Source organism: Chiloscyllium punctatum, chromosome 19 (genome assembly GCF_047496795.1).
Source record: "Chiloscyllium punctatum isolate Juve2018m chromosome 19, sChiPun1.3, whole genome shotgun sequence".
Lineage (NCBI taxonomy): Eukaryota > Metazoa > Chordata > Chondrichthyes > Orectolobiformes > Hemiscylliidae > Chiloscyllium > Chiloscyllium punctatum.
The window spans coordinates 72943181-72960366 of NC_092757.1; positions in this window are offsets into that span (position 1 = coordinate 72943181).

The following is a 17186-nucleotide window of genomic DNA, read 5'->3' on the forward strand; positions in this document are numbered from 1 at the left end:
TTTGGAGCTGGGTGGGACTTGAACCTGGGCCTCTTGGTCCAGGGGTAGGGACAATACCACTGCACCACAAGAAGGCCATAAAAACCTGATAGGCAAAATTGGACTTGAACGCACCACCCCTGGCTTCGGAGGCCTGTGCCTTATCCATTAGGCCACTGAGGGCTAATTGGTGCTGGAGATTTTAAAAATGTTAAATTTAAAATTCAAATGCTTTTTAAAAAGGTTTTTTTTTGTCTTTTATTTGGTTTATTTCTCTTTCTGAATATATGTGACATTGAATTCATCCACTCTACACTTCCTTCTCAGTTCTTGTGCTTTTAATTTTCTAATCATTCGAGCTGACTGGTTAAGGCAATAAGCAGTGACTTGCTCTGTTCACTAAGTCCCAAGTGTTTTGTTTCCTCTGCTGTATCGTTATCCATTTGCATTTTCGGTAGCGTGCCATACAAAAACATCTAAAAGAAACAAGATGTACAAGTCGAACTAAAGTCGGAAGTTATTGAAAATCCAGCCCACTCATTATCAGTCCAAATACTAATAAGGCTACAGAGGGTTTGTCTAATGATTTGTGCATTGTGGGTGCAACTGGGACACTTGCTGCTGGAGCAAATTTGCTTAAAGTCCATTATTTATGGATGGAGAAATGAAAGCTAACTATTTTCGATCATGCCATTGAACCTGTACTTTATGTATTTTATAGGCCTTTCAATACTTTTTTTGAGCACAACTCGATACCACTCATCACACTCATTGAGTAAAGCATGATTTACGGAGTAACTAAATGTCAATCTACACTTCGGAGCTTCACGCCCTCACTCCCTAGAGGTTCACTATCAATAGAAAATTGAGCACCACTTATCAGCTTTATGTTGTCAAACAAATATCACTGGATTTGTACTATTTTTCTTTATTTAGTGACTGAAGAGAGTAATATCCTGCTAATTTAGGGCACTTAGTCTGTTACTTAATTTATAGAGGTGATCTTGCTCAGTTATTTGCAGCTTTGTTTGTGTCTTTCCATAACTGTTCAAAGGCTTTGTATGAAGGCTCCATTGATGGAGGTTGGCAATAAAAGGATTGTGGCTCATCCTGAACCTACTTAACAAGAACAAGTATTGGGTGGTTAAAGGCTGCCATTTGACAGATGGCATTTGTGACCAGATCTGTTAGTGACTTCCTGTGTTTCCCATTACTTGATCCAAAGGATATTTGCTGGTAGAAGGAAGGTTGGCACTGGAAGTTTGCTTCATCTGGGCTGCCAAGCAGAATGTACTAGTGTTGAGCAGGTCATTATGGAGTTGGTGAGTGAGGTGCAGCACAGATGGTTCCAATAAGTTTGTAGTTTTTGTCAGTCAGCAGATGTGCGGGATAGTGATGTTTGAGGATTAAACACCAGAGGAGGGGTGTTTACTGGATCTCTTAATGATGATTTAATTGATCATATGATAACTGTTACCAAACACATGCACATTATTCTGCTGCAGTGTATGATAGCGAAAGTGCTGAGGTCTGGAGTATTGTGACCATAGTTGCCCAAGTAGATCCAACAATTTGGTTAATAGATTGCTTCTGGTTTTGGTCTTTGCTACTGTTTTCTTTCTAAACGACAAGGTCCTACCTAGAGTCAGTCTAAGAGTATTGGATTAGGATCATGATTTTGTTTCAGGCTATCCACGTAGATGGATACACTTACTTACAAACTCATGCTTGTTAAGTGATCCTATTAAAATTTTGTGAACTGAATTCATTGCTGTTTGTTTTCAATGTTACATGACTCGTTATTCATTATCTTACTATGTGCACAATAACTTCTACATACGCCTAACCAGCCCAAGTAACTGGGTTTCAAAGTAACTCAATGTGTGTGAAAGGCCTTGGGACATCCTGAGAGACTTGGTAAGGCACTACGAAAATGCAAAGTTGATTACTAATTATGTTGACTGTACCAACTGGGTTTAATTTTCTGTAGGGAATATCTGAGAATTTATCTTCACAGTCTTAGCACTATGTCTGGTGAGGATTGATTCAGAAAAGTAAATAATGTTCGTTATTTTAAGCGCACCTACGAACATATTTGTATCAATTCCAATATATGCAAAAAATTGGATTTTAACATTAATATAATTGGAGCAGTCAGTAGATGTTACATTCAAAAAATGGTGTCTCTTGACATCAAGTTCAAAGAGACCAGTTTCTTTCTATTAAGCATAGTCGGTGAATAGGAGCTAGTTGTTCTTTTTATGATACTTGGAAAATTCTTGAAACTACCTAATCTGCTCTTAAAGTTTAACTATACAGCATAGTTCACCACAAATGTACCATCCATATACTGGAGCCGGAGTTGAAGCCTTAGAAGTATACTTGAAGGGTATTCTCCTAATAGACTTCCTTAACAATGTTGGCCGAAAGGAGAGGTAAAACTACTTCCCACCTTCAATTAGTTTAAAGATCTCATCCTGCTGAAATACAATAGCTGTTATCCAAGTTCAGTATAGTGGAATCTCCTTCTCCTATCCAGATATAGATAGTCATGACAAATATATCCTTCAGCTTGATTTTACCTGCTTAGTCAACTTTATATCTTCCCCTTCTGACTCAGTGTGTTGACAGTTCTGCAGCTAAGTGATCATTCCTCACATCTCAGCCCGGGCAGTGCATGTCAGTCAGCTCTTTTTACCTTGAGGACAGTACAGCCAAACAGATTCTTAACCTTGACTGATCAAAGCACAACACAGACTTCCCACTGAGATTATTGGATTTATCGAACGTAGGAGTTGGGAAGTCATGTTGAGAATGTACAGGACGTTCGGAAGGCCTTTTCTGGAATACTGTGCCCAGTTCTGTAACAGGAAGGATATTATCAAGCTGGAGAGGGTTCAGAAAAGATTTACCAAGATGTTGCTGGAAATGGAAGGTTTGAGTTACAAGAGGAGGCTGGATAGATTGGGGCATTATTCACTGGAGTGTAAGAGGTTGAAGGGTGACCTTACAGAAGTTTTTTAAATCATGAGGTCTATAGATAGGCAGGTGAATGGCAGGTGTCTTTTTCCCAAGGTGAAGGATTTCAAGACTAAGGGGCATATTTTTTAAGGTGAGAGGAGAACGATTTAAAAAGGACAATAGAATGGTTCATGTGTGAAACGAACGTCCAAAGGAAGTGGTGGATGTAGGTCCAGTTACAACATTTTAAAAGATATTTGGATATGTTCATGAATAGGAAAGTTTTGGAGGGAAATGGGCCAACGCAGGCAGGTAAGACTGGTTAAGTTATGATTATGATCGGTATGGACTGTTTAGACCAAACGGTCTGCTTTTGTGCTGTATGATTTCATGACTCTTACTGTAATGAAGTAATATTGTTACTGGTAACCCCAAGAAAGATCAGCTAACTCAGTATAAGTTGGGAGCTGAAATTCTCTTGATGTGACTACATGTGCACTTGAATTTGCAAAATATCTGGGAACTTCTTTTCTGGGTGTTCCTGTACACATAGAAAGTTATGATTTCTAGGAAAGCAAATGATATGTTAACCCTTATTAAAAATAAATTGTAGTTTGTTCTGAAGACTTATCACGATTGTATTGGACCTTGGTGAGATCACACTTGGAATTCTTTAAGCAGTTTGGCCTCCTGAACTAAGGAAGTGTCATGAATAATATTTGAGTTCCTTCTTAATGCCAATGATCAATATATTAGTATGCAAGAGATGGCTTTTTTTTAACCTCTGAGTGATTGTTCCTCTTAAACATTTCTAGCAGCAAGCTTCTTGAATTAAAACATAAAAAGTGTGATTTATTGTTACTCACTTACACTGGATGTTTAAATGCAATGTCTTTCTCACCTGTCTTACATGCACACAGATTATTTACAGATAATGTTAAACAATTCAGTTAGAACTTATGATTAGCTCAGTTTCTTTCATGGAAGACCTGTAGTTTCTTAGATGAGATGATGCTTTAGTTAAAGTGAAGATCTTGTAAAAAAGCAGATTCTCAGTAAGTTGCAAGAGTTCTTGAGACCAAATATGTAGGAGGTAGATGAACTCAAAGTTAGAACAGGTTCAGGCAATCCTTGGAATTTCTCATTTTCAAGATTATGCTGTTTAGAATCTTGGCAGATAGTTGGATGTCTTTCTAATGTTACTCCTCCTATACAACAGCTTCTTAATATTTTAAAAGAGACACCAAAATAGCTTCCTCAATATTTGGCTTCTACAAGTTCAAAATCTTTTCCCAAATAAATTGGATAGTTTGGTCAATTAAAATATAATTTATTGTAGATTGCATACCTTGAAAGTTTGAGTTTTGGGAGGTTCCTTTTATTCCCTCCTGCATCGGCGGTGTGGTTTCAATTTATGAAAGAAGTTAATGCACCACAGAAGATCATCTTTTTGCATCCATTATAGTCTGTTTTAAAGTAAACAAGTTACTTTAAGGTTCAGAATATACTGGGACGTCATAGAAGGCAATATTTGCCCTGAAATGAGTGGAACAAAACTGATGCTGAAGACAAGATAATCCTCCGATGTTGCTTGTGAAAAGCATAACAGATGCTCCTAATTTCAAAATTAACTTTTTGTACAATTCTGTTACAAATCTTGCCATAGCCCATGCTGCCCGGACTCCCATAAGAATCTACCAATGGTTGCTTTTAGACTAGTTTTTAATTTTGGAATTACTCGAACCTTCTGTGGTGGGTTTTGAACTAGAATATGAGCCTGGAACTGCGGATTATCAGGGTAATAATGTTGAGTACCAGACCACTGACTCCCCCATTATGTGCTCAGGTAGGTGAAGAATGTTGCTGGCAAGATGGGAGTTAAGGTAGAGGCCATGATCTTATTGAATGTAGAATAGGCTTAAAGAATTGATTGAATTATATATGCCCAAATTCTTTATGTAGTTATGTTCTTAACACACTTTCTTAATGCATGGACAATTTAATTTTTTTTTGCTTATATTGTGATGTGTTTTATAAATGGTTATATTTTGCCCCAACTTTTCTATTTCAGTCCAATTCACGCTCTGTATCATAAGCTCCAGGTTGAAAAAGGGCTCCAGATCTCCTCAGAAGCACATGCCAGTGACAATTTTCTGCAAGGAGCTGGTATAAGTGCTGGAGTGCAAATCAAAGTAAATATTCTGCCAGCCAAGCTGCTTTCCTCTTGCTAGACACCTGACCTCCAGTCATGCTGTGCCTGCACCAGAAACCTGCCATCTGGGGAAGGCCAGAGGGTCAGCATCATTTGGAATCCCAGCCAGTTTCCAGTGTGATCTTTGGTGGGAATCACAGGACACAATCTTTAAAGTGGCATGTCCTCACTTCAGACTTACCACTAGTCTATTAAAATGCTCAAAGTGTTTGTTCTGAAAATCACTTAGTTTAGGTTGGACATTTGGAATTTGTCTAGTGGTCATAAAGGTCTGTGTGCTGACACCTTGAGTCCATAACATGGCATTTAGAGTACAATAGTAGAGATAACTCAATGTGACTTTTACTTCACAACAGTGATACAGCTATAATGTCAATGCAGTTTGAATCCAGAGTAAATGCTGAGCCTGATAGTCAGGGAAGCAACGTGATCCTTCCCGGAGGAGGCCATTCAATTCACTGTAATCTGAGCTTTGACAGCCTTTGTGCTGCAATGATACTGTTTAGTGACCTGTACTTTAAATGTCTAACCTACTTCCAAAGAGGAGTTATATCAGACTTATGACATTAATTCTATCTCTGTACAGATGTTGCCAGACCTGCTGAGTTTGTCCAGCACTTTAGTTTTATTTCAGATCTCCAGCAGCTAGCATGATTTGCTTTTGTTTTATTGCAGACCAAGTCAGACCAGATCAATGCAAAATGTTAGATCAAATCTGGTCTGCATAGGCTTCGATAATAGCAGGCAGTGGGTTTGCTCAATAAGAGCCATTAGATACTGCTATTGGTGTGTTGAATGTGCTGTATTGATCGTCTACATTTGGTAGGTATCTGTGAATTTATAATATCTAAGGCCTTTTGAAGTTGTGGATGAATGTAGAAGATTCCTGAGTCAATTATTGTAAATTTGACATGGTGTATTTTATAAAGAATGGAAATGATTCAACTTTAATTTAACTCAAATTTATAAAGCAGTAACAATGGAAATTATACACATCAAATATGATATAATGACGGATATTGCCAGCAAAATATTTATTTTGGAAAGCTTCGAACTAGGATAATTCCAACAGTTGATTGAGGATATACACACTTTGGCAGTACACATCCAGTAAGAAGAGGAAGTCCCTGTAACACATTGAATTTGTTTATACTGGAAGTTTGGCATTATTGTTCCCAAAATTCCTGATTAACTTAGTTTAAATATGATTAGATAAAACCATTATATTCATTCTCAGGAATGTTTAGATTCATCATATGGTCATGTCGAATTAGTGAATTATATATTTATCTAAACTCTTTATCTTGTCAGTCCCGCACTGAACAATATGGGCAATAGGGCAAAAGGGTTGGAATTTGGTTCAGCAGTTCCACCTCTGCTGAGATCCACTCAAGAAAAGATGCAGAGGAGAACAATAAAAATGACTCCACATGTTATGAATTGGAGGAACCGGTGTTGGACTGGGTGGACAAACTTAAAAATCCTCTAAATGAACCTGTTGCACTATAACCTGGTGTTGTGATTTTTAACTTTCTTCGTATGTTAAAGAGACTCACCATGAGGAAAGGTTAGAGTGGCTTAAACTCCTTTAAATAAAACATTTGTGTTGCAATCTGTTTGATGTCCATTCCAAAATATAGTGCAGCCAATTAGTTTTGAAGTTTAATCACTATTCTTCTTAGGCAAATAGATCATCTAATTTTCAAACAGCAAATTCCCACAACTAGCAAGTGAAGAACTGACAAGTGAACTAGATATTGGTGGTGTTTGAACAGGGAGGAATGTTGACAAAGAGACTAGAGATACTCCTTGACTCTTCAGATAAATCTATCTTCTGTCCAGTTGAACAGAAAGGCTGGGCCTTGTTTAAAGATCTCAAGCAGAAAGAAAGTACTTCAAACAATGTAGCACTCTCTGAGTTCTGAAATATCTGGCCAGGTTATGTCACAGCATCACAGAGGAGGCCATTTCACCCATCAAACCTGCACTGGCTCGTCAAGTGAGTTTCGTTACCCATCAACAATCATTTGCTTTACCCCATGCTCTTGATCTTTATCCAAATACTTGACCAATGCCCTCTTGAATACCTCAAATTGTGCCCCAATTCCAAAATGCTAAGGATGCTGGAAATCTGACATGAAACTGGAAGAATGCTGGAAATACTCAGCAGGTCTGGTAACACCTCGGAGTGAAATGGAATTGATGTTTCTGGTCTGTTTAAAAATTCATTGCAATCTGAAATGTCAATTTTGTTCCTGTCCACAGACGTTGCCTGATTTGCTGAATATTTTCAGTGCTTCTTTTCATCTTTCTATATGCTTTTAAGTGCTGGCAATTGGCTCAATCTGCAACCTTCTGTCTTGGAGCTGGGATTGCCACTAACTGAACTGAGATGAATTGCTTAAAGGGACACCTCAGTAATGTATATAAAATAATAAATGTGATAGAGAAGTGTACGCAGAATGTTAATTTAATATGAGGCTAATAGAAGACATGACAAACATTTTATGAATAAAGATGTACAATTGCTATGAGGACAAAGCATTTACCAGACAGTTCCAGATGTTTGGATTGATCTACCAGGTAAAATAATGGAATCAAATGTATTATGGAATTTCAGTATGCAGCTGGATGTTTGCCTAAATTAGTTTGCATAGGAGTGGAATGTGTTCAATGAATCACATGGATCTTTCTTGAGTCTTATTTTTACAATCATACATTAAGTAGCGATGTGCAAACCCCTATGTAGCAGAAGCAATACACTGCATCAGAAACCAGGACTTGTTCTGATATCATAACAAGAATGGAATCAGCACTGTTTTTCACTAAACCCAAGTGTACCTTCTGAAAAGTAGGTACAATTGAAGCCAGGTAGGCACTGGACTGCTTCCTCTGAAACAGCGAATATCCCTGCTCCGACAGTATCTTTATATGATGCAGGACACAGCATGCAGTAGCTTTTGGATGTAATAGGGAATGAAATAACACTACTTAATTGTCTCTCTTGCAGCAGAATCTAACGTACGTCAAAACGGTAATGGCAGTATAACAAGGGAATAATAGCATCCTGTTCCTCATAATCTGGCAGGTGGATCTGTGCTGGTTTGCATACACCAGGCTATTGCCATCAGCATGTTTACATCATGCTGCACATTGTGATTTTAAATTTGATCTGGGATGTGTATAGATCAAGTGCAATTGAAGATTTGTTTGAAACTGTAACTTAAATTAGTTAGGTTAAAGTTAACCTGCCTGAGATCCAAAGCAATTTAGATGTGTGCTATCCAAGGTTCGATTCCAGCCTTGGGTGACTGTCTGTGTGGAGTTTGCACATTCTCCCTGTGTTTCCTCTGGGTGCTCTGGTTTCCTCCCACAGTCACAAAGATGTGCAGGTCAGGTGAATTAGTCATGCTAAATTGCCCATAGTGTTAGGTGCATTAGTCAGAGGGAAAGAAATGGGTTTGGGTGGGTTGCTCTTCGGAAGGTCGGTGTGGACTGGTTGGGCCGAAGGGCCTGTTTCCACACTGTAGGGAATCTAATCGAATGTATAAAAAACACAGAGAAAGTCAGAGAGAGAGAGAGAGAGAGAAGCACTATTATTGTTGGGCAGTAGCCCAGATTATTTAAACACTCATTTGTAAGTACTCTGATGTACAAGATTTACCCATCAATTACTTAATGATTTTTTTTTCTATTTTCACCTGGCATTGGAAAATTCATCTTTAAAGACATCTTTTATTTTTGATGTGGATGTCATGAGTAAGGCTGGCATTTATTGCCTGTGCCTGATTATGCTGAGAAGGTTGTGGGCAGGGCTGCCACCTTGAGACCCACATAATAAAGCTAAAGTTGAAGTCTTTTGCATTAATCATGATTCCTTTCAATCTGTCTGCCAAAGACTTTACAGCAGGGCAGAATATCATTACAGACCCATCAAATCTCTTACTTGGATTTTGCCTCTTCTGTTGTTATTGAAGTACTGTAACTCACTTCTCTGCATCTCCTTTCTAACTCAAACACAATGAAGAAATTTGTGTTATCCATTTCAGTGTGTTCTGCCTTATTGGTTTTCTCATAAAATCTCACTGTTGGCAATTGTGACATTGTTAGGATTGTAATTGTTGGTGATAATTTAACTCACTTCAACACTGATGCTGGTATACGTAGAATTACAGACGCAAACCTATCTTTTAAGAGTGGCTTTAGAAAAGGAAATGGAATTTTGTTTCTGTTGATCACGAGGATTATGTAGGTAGGTGTGGTTTTTGAATCTGTTTTTTGTGAGTGATCAAAGTAGATCGTATATTGTAACTACTTCATCATATAATCAAATGTCAAACAAAGCATGATTGTCAGTCTTAAAACATTGATAGAACTGGCAGGGGGATGGGTTCTCTGAACGAAGGCTACTTCAACTCTGCTTGATGCATTTACATCACTTTATCATGTCAGCACTAGATTGTATATGTTGCTGTTGTTGGTCATATTCGTGGTGTATTATAGACCACTGACTGTTCATTTAAATTAAATACTTGCAAGTCAAATTATTCTGTTTTGAGTGGATTCAGCAAGATCAAGATCCCCTTCAATTCAAATTTGCAGAAGTGTATCTAAATCTCACCCATTTACATTGTTCTTTAATTTATTTAGTTTTGAAAAACCCTAATCACTTTCAGCAAGGTAATGGTTAATGTAAATTCAGTGCTTCCTTGTTGACTACACACAAAACAAATTGCATAGCAAATAAGATCATGTTGTTCTTCAGATTGGTATTTTTTACGCTGTTAAAAGTGCTCCACTGGCATTAAGTCGCTATTTTTTGTTTCAGCGATCTGACGGGAAACTCCCCAGAGGTTTGTTGCATTAATCTGTTTAATATGCTACAGAAACACTGTGTGTTATCAAATGCACCACAAGTAATGGGTTCTCAGCAGGAAAACCAGTTTGCATGCAGGTGTACATCAATGGCATTGTCTACGCCTTTATCATTCTTAGATGGGCCATGCTTTAGAATGTAAATGAACCCTTTCATTGGCATAAATCTACATATAGGTTTGAACAAAATGTCTCCAGGATGGTAATAGCCTATATTTCAGTAAATGTTCATTCAGTGCAATCAAAGAAATCTTTTTTCGAAGACTATCTTTATTGAATTTTCCCAAAAATCCATTTGATGCAAAATGAAAGGTAATTCTGTCTACCTCGTTGAGCTGGGAACCATAGTTCATAATAGAATAATCAGAATAATTCTGGTGTTGTTTACCCTGGGTACCTCAGGATAAGGAGCAAATGGCTTTCCCTGTTTAGAGTGTGTATACAAGGAGATAATTTAGATCAGACATGTGTTGTAGGACATTGGACAATAAACTGGGTTGAGTAAATGTCCATTTGCCTCATGAGTCCAGCCAATTATCCAACCCAAACTGTAGGTGAAAGTCTTGTCTATGTTGGTTTTAAAGGTAGAATGTGTTTGGGCAGTTTCAACCCTTTGAATCTCATCTAAGCAGATGATTCTTATTAATGATGCCCACTAACTAGCATTGATTCACCAGTTTTCAGACAGCTGGAGAATCTGGTGGAAGTCCCTTTTAACAGTTGGGGTCCAAAAATCATACTATCGCTGGACTATAGGAAAACTCCTATTGTCAATTCATAAAAGAAAGATTTGAACACAGATTTCCTTCTTCTGGGGACTGTTAGACTCCCCTACTGTTAGCAAATTCTCATTACATCGACATGGGAGCAGACATTCGGCCATTGAACTATATTATCGTAGATTTCCACTGTATTTCCATTTGAAACAGAAAATATTTTTCATTTTTCTTTGTAACAGAAAATCAGAAAAGGAGGTATTTGTCAATCCTTCTGAAAGCAGATCAGCAATAAGACATCTCTCTTGCAGCACTAGGATGCTGAGGGACATTTTTCGCAACTATTTCTGATGAACAAATAATTCTGGGACCTGGCCTGCTCCCAGTGTGTTTATTTCATTGTGATCACACTTTCAATGCTTTATCAAGCTCTGGTACAGCCTCAGAGCCATATAGTACAGCAAATGGTGTTATTCTAATTAGGTCTTTATTGATTCCAATGGGTTTTCATGTTAACCTCATTCAGTAAAAGTATGGTTTGAACCTTCTCCTCAGGATGTGACGTTAATGATCTGAGCTCCTTTCCGACCTTGCACTTTGGTCTTGGCTTGTCAGGACCCCACTGTCCAAGACTGGGCTGTTCTGGATTTATTTAAGCAGCACTGAAGAGTTTATGGCCGAAACATCGACTCTCCTGCTCCTCGGATGCTGCCTGACCGGCTGTGCTTTTCCAGCAACACACCTTTTGACTGACATCTACCTGGTATCCACAGCTTGCAGCTCCATTCTAAGTGCTCCAACCTCATCTCCCAATCATTTCCTCAACTGAGACCTGACAGTCAGCCTCCCAAAAAATGAAAATACTCCTCAAGGCCTTGAACCTATTTATCTAACCTCCAATTCTAAATTTCTATGCAAATGTTCTGATTCCTTAAGCTTAATCAAGTGGAATCTCAGAATTTCAAACCCTCTGCATACCTTACTCTAGTTGCTCTGTTTTTTAACAATGGAGAAATGAAATATTTTACCACCTTAGCCCACACATACAAGTCTATTACAAAACCTGACTAAAATTTACAGCAGGAACATTATTCAGTGAGTCTATCCATTCTGTGGCAGGCCTATCTAGTTTCTCTGGCACATTACTCAGTGCTCCAGACTTAATGTTACATTAAAAAATGTAATTGCAATTTTATTGAAAAAACACACTATAAAAACAAACGTTAACTCAACCATAATTACAGTCAGACATTAACTGAAACATTATTGCAATCAAATATTAATAGCTTTGTTAAAAGTAAGTAGCAGCAATTTTAATATAAATATTCAACCACTTTTTACAAATACTGTTTAAGCACGAATTGTCTTGTACAGATACAAATATTAAAAAATACATTAGATTCAAAATAATACAATGATTTTGGAATTATGCAGAGATTTTAACATCGAAAAAATGGCCCAAGGTGCTTCACAAAGGCATAGGGGGAATAATGGCTGCATAGCTATCAGGAATATTGGGGAGGATGATTAAAGAGACAAAGAGATGTGTTTTCAATGCATTTTAAAAAAAAAGGAGACCTATGAGAGAGTGATCAAGATTGTAGCTGAAGGAAAAGTGAAGGTTTGCGCACAAGAGGCCAGAGTTAAAGGAATTCAGATTTTAGAATATGAAGATGGAAGAGGCTATAGAGATGATTAGATGTAAGAGCACAGAGGGATTTAAACACAATGAGAATTTTGAGGTATTGATCGATTGTGAACTAACTTGGTTGACAAGGAGAGGGGGGACAATTAGTGGATAGAATAAAAGCCACAACATTTCCGATGGACTGACGTTTACAGAGCATGGAGAAAAGAGAGTTGGTTGGGAGAGCTTTTGGAAATATTGGTGCTGATAATGTCATGGATGAGAGAATTCAAAGGGTGAAACAGGGGTGGAGACTTGTAATACTGTGGGGTTTAAAGTAAGCAGCTTTTGTGATGAAGAAGATACAGTGCTAGAAATTAATTGCAACAAGAACAAAGAGATCTTGGAGTGCAGGTTCATAGTTCCTTGAAAGTGGAGTCACAGCTAGATAGGATAATGAAGGAGGAGTTTGGTATGTTTGTCTTTATTAGTCGGAGCATTGAGTATAGGAGAAGGGAGGCCATGTTGTGGCTGTACAGGACATTGGTTAGGTCACTTTTGGAATATTGTATGCAATTCTGGTCTCCCTCCTATAGGAAGGATGTTGTGAAAAATTGAAAGAATTCAGAGAATATTTATAAGAATGTTGCCAGGTTTGAGCTATACGGAGAAGCTGAATAGGCTGGGACTGTTTTTCTTATTTAGATTAGAATACTTACAGTGTGGAAGCAGGCCCTTCGGCGCAACAAATCCACACCGATCCTCCGAAGAGCAACCCACCCAGAACCATTCCCTTACATTTACCCCTGCCCCTAACACTACGGGAAATTTAGCATGGCCAATTCACCTAACCTGCACATTTTTGGACTGTGGGAGGAAACTGGAGCACCCGGAGGAAACCCATGCAGACATTGGGAAAATGTACAAACTCCACACAGACAGTTGCCTGAGGTGGGAATTGAACCTGGGTTCCTGGCACTGTGAGGCAGCAGTGCTAACCACTGAGCTACCGTGCTACCCACTGTTATCTGCAGCGTCATAGGCAGAGGGGTGATCTTATAGAGGTTTATAAAATCATGAGGGTCTTTTCCCTGGGATGGAGGAGTTTAGAACTAGAGGGCATAGGTATAAGGTGAGAGGGGAAAGATATAAAAAGGACCTAAGGGGCAACTTTTTCATGCAGAGGGTGGTGCATGTATGGAATGAGCTGCCAGACAAAGTGGTGGAGGCTGGTACAATTACAGCATTTAAAAGGCATCTGGATGGGTATGTGAATAAGAAGGGTCTAGAGGGATATAGGCATAATGCTGGCAAATGGGTCTAGATTAGATTAGGATATCTGGTCAGCATGGATGAGTTGGAGCAAAGGGTCTATTCCTATGCTACACACCTCTATGACTCTATGACTCTATTTGACTAATGTTTATCAGTTATTTTAAGGTCTGAGTCCATACCATCTAACTATTTGTAATTTTTTTATTGATACCGAGACAAGACTAATGAAATAGCATAAAACCTAAAAGGGCATTAGTTTTTGAGTTTCAGGTTGAGCAGTGTCCAGGAGATTTCAACATAGTCATGAGTTTAAGATAATCAAAAATATTCAGTTTCCCAGCATTAACGATCTTCCATTTGACTTCTTACCAATTTTTGCACAGACTGTATCATATTGTTTAATAAGTATTAGAACTGTGCAGAATTCTGTCCACTATGTGCAAAGGTCAGTGTGCAGCCACTATTTGTCATAGACGCAACTGACCTGATAAATAACAAGTCTGTTCCCTCAAGAAACCTAACTGAAGTGTGCAGTGACAGAACTGTTTAAGTAACCCACTTGCTCATTCCAGAGTGGGTAAAATGTTGCATAACAAAGCCTGAAATATTATCCTCATACTTAACCCAAACAGCAAGCAAGGGTTTAAAATTAAGAAGTACAGATGTGGCTTACTGGGTAAAATAGCACTGCCAGTGTGATCAGGTCTGTGTGTTTCCTCTCTGTTAGCCCTTGCAACATATACCATGAAGATTGTATTCTTTGTGGGCCCAATGTCTTGATGTTTATTAACAACACTAACCACTATAAGATTGGAGACTTGCATGTTGTCTGGTTCTGCACTTATTGACTATGTAGAACAAAGATACAGTAACTGTGAGTAAGCTACTGTTATTATGACTAATACTGCAATGAGTGGCATTGGCTACTGAAGCTGAGGTAGATATCTTTACATGTTGTAATGCCGTTTCAGTCCCCCTTAAAGGTACACTGCCTCTTTGTAATTAATGCAATAATATAACATTCACCTCCCCCACCCACCCATGGCGTATTTTTGTTTAAAAGAATGGTAACCCTTTTCTGATAAACATATACAAAGGATGCATGCAGATATATTATCTCTATGCAATAAGATAATGCCTTGGTGGACACATGACATGACTACATTCTGTTCTTATGCAGTTATCATGATTTGACTGTGTCATTTCACTCTGCAGTCTACTGTCTGTTGTCACAGATGGATGGATGTCATTTGTTGTGGATGTGTGGTTGTTATCTGGCACTAACATAATATTCTCCATATCTGATTTGTCATCCTTCATGACAGGTGATTGATCATATGCAATTCGGATATTTTGCCTGTTTCTTTGCAGGACTTCACCATTGCTCATTTTGGCATGATATGACCTCGGCTGGAAACAATGTTGTAGTATCTTTCCATGAACCAGTAACGCATATAATAATCCTGAACTCCATAACATTGTTCTGGCTCAAGTTAGGATAGCTGTCTGCATACTCAATGATAATGTTCTTGTATCACGTTCTCCCTTCCTTCCAACAATACATTGTGCACGTGGTTGGGTGGTGTGAGTCTGGGAGGAATGAAATGTGTTGGATCCAAAACACAAATTGTTTGTGAGAGTAAACCATTACCTTGAACAGTAGTTAGTAAGTGTTACAAAGCTATCCGAAAATTGTAGCAAGTCACTTTATGTTTAACTGCCATGGGATTTACAGGCCTTCTGTGATTCTGTTAGACTGAAGTTAGTGAGGAGAAGCAGGAATATATTGGACACCTGGTTTCCTGCACATCTCTTGCAAAGATGTACTAGTGGACGGTAGACTGTTGAGGAGTGCAGAACATGGTGGATAGTGAATCAGCATGAATGGTGTTTTTGATTTGTTGTACAAAAGGGAATTTTATGAAATAAACAGTCACTAGAATGTAATTGTGTCTTCAGACATGGATTAGATCAATCTCAATCTTACACCTTTACTTTGAAGAAATGTTCTGTAGAACGAGAGATTCCCTGGAATTGTCGAGGTTGAATGGAACTGACATGTCTAACATCTCTAGATCGATTAATTGATGTCTTTATTGAAACTTGGCCAATAGATGGATCCATATACCAATCTCTTTTTATTTTAAAGCTGATCTTTTTGAGTTGTTGTTATAACTGGTCAATATTCAATGTAGATTGCTGAATATACTCAGCTCAGATGTGACCAGAACACAAGATCCATGTTTTAACTCAGATTCATATATAGTCACTTTTTGATTGAAAGGAATATCTTTGTTCTTAGTTGAATTTGGAAATTGGTGAAGAGAATCAGAAATAGTAATTTGGTAACTTGGTTTCTAGTTTATTCCTAAATCATATCCCTGGATCTTCATAACTAATCATTGGGGTCATGGGGGTGCACTTGTGAGTGACTTTCAACATAGAATTTCCAATAGGTTGTGGTTGGTATGGACAATAAATTGCTTGCTAAGAAATGCTTGAATATATGTTTGAAACTGTTTTGCTCTGAAAACCAGTGCCAGTGTTTCTCTTTCAGTTTTGGAGTAGTTTTCTGGAGCTATCTTTAGGATCTAAGAACAAAACTCATTGGGCTTGTCACACTGGACTGGACATGCCCAAAGGCCTTCCAGGGTTGCATCTTTGTCCAATGTGGTGAGTTGGAAGAGATTGTGATATTGAAGTACACACTTGCTGGATGGTGTAGCATTTAGAGAGATGGAAAAATATGCTTATGGTCATCCTGCCATATACCTGGTGTATTGTAATGGAGACTATCTCAAAGGAGAGAAACTTCAGTCACAAAATTTGGAATATATGGGGATAAAATATTGACTTGTAAGTCATCTTTGCTTTGTAGTGTAGATATCTTCTGACTGGCTTCTATTTTGGTAAGAAGTGTTTCAATATAATGTGATCTAAAGAAATTGATTTGGTTCATGTTGATTTGGCATCTCTTATTGTTGTAAATGACGGCATGCTTCCTTGCTGCTTTCATGAGCTGATGGAGGTGTTAGGTATGCTCATGTTTTGTTCTTCCAAGGACTCTAATGTCATTTACCATACAGAGATAACTTGGTAGCTTCCCAATGGTATGATTCATGTGTTGAAGTATGATACCCTAACGGATGAGCCAAATAATAATCAGAGAAAGCACTGAAAAATGTTCTAAAAACTGTCATTTCCTGTATCTCTGGGGAATGGTGTATGGACCAATATTCTTTTCGATATTGGGTTTGGAAAAGTGCTTAACATTTGAAAACTTTGAACTAGATCCTTCCAGGGTATTGATCCGGTGTGAGCATTTTATTTAGTGCAGTATTGAATTAACCTAGATCAAAACATACATGGATAGTGCCACTTTTCCTTGAAATACACATAATGGAGTGCATCAGTTTATATGGTGCTCATGAATCTATTTTGTGCTAATGAATCTATTTCTAGTTTGGGTTTCTCTTAAACATGAATGCTACACATGAGGACAGTTAGTGCTGGTTTAGGCATTATCCTTCAGACGTAACAC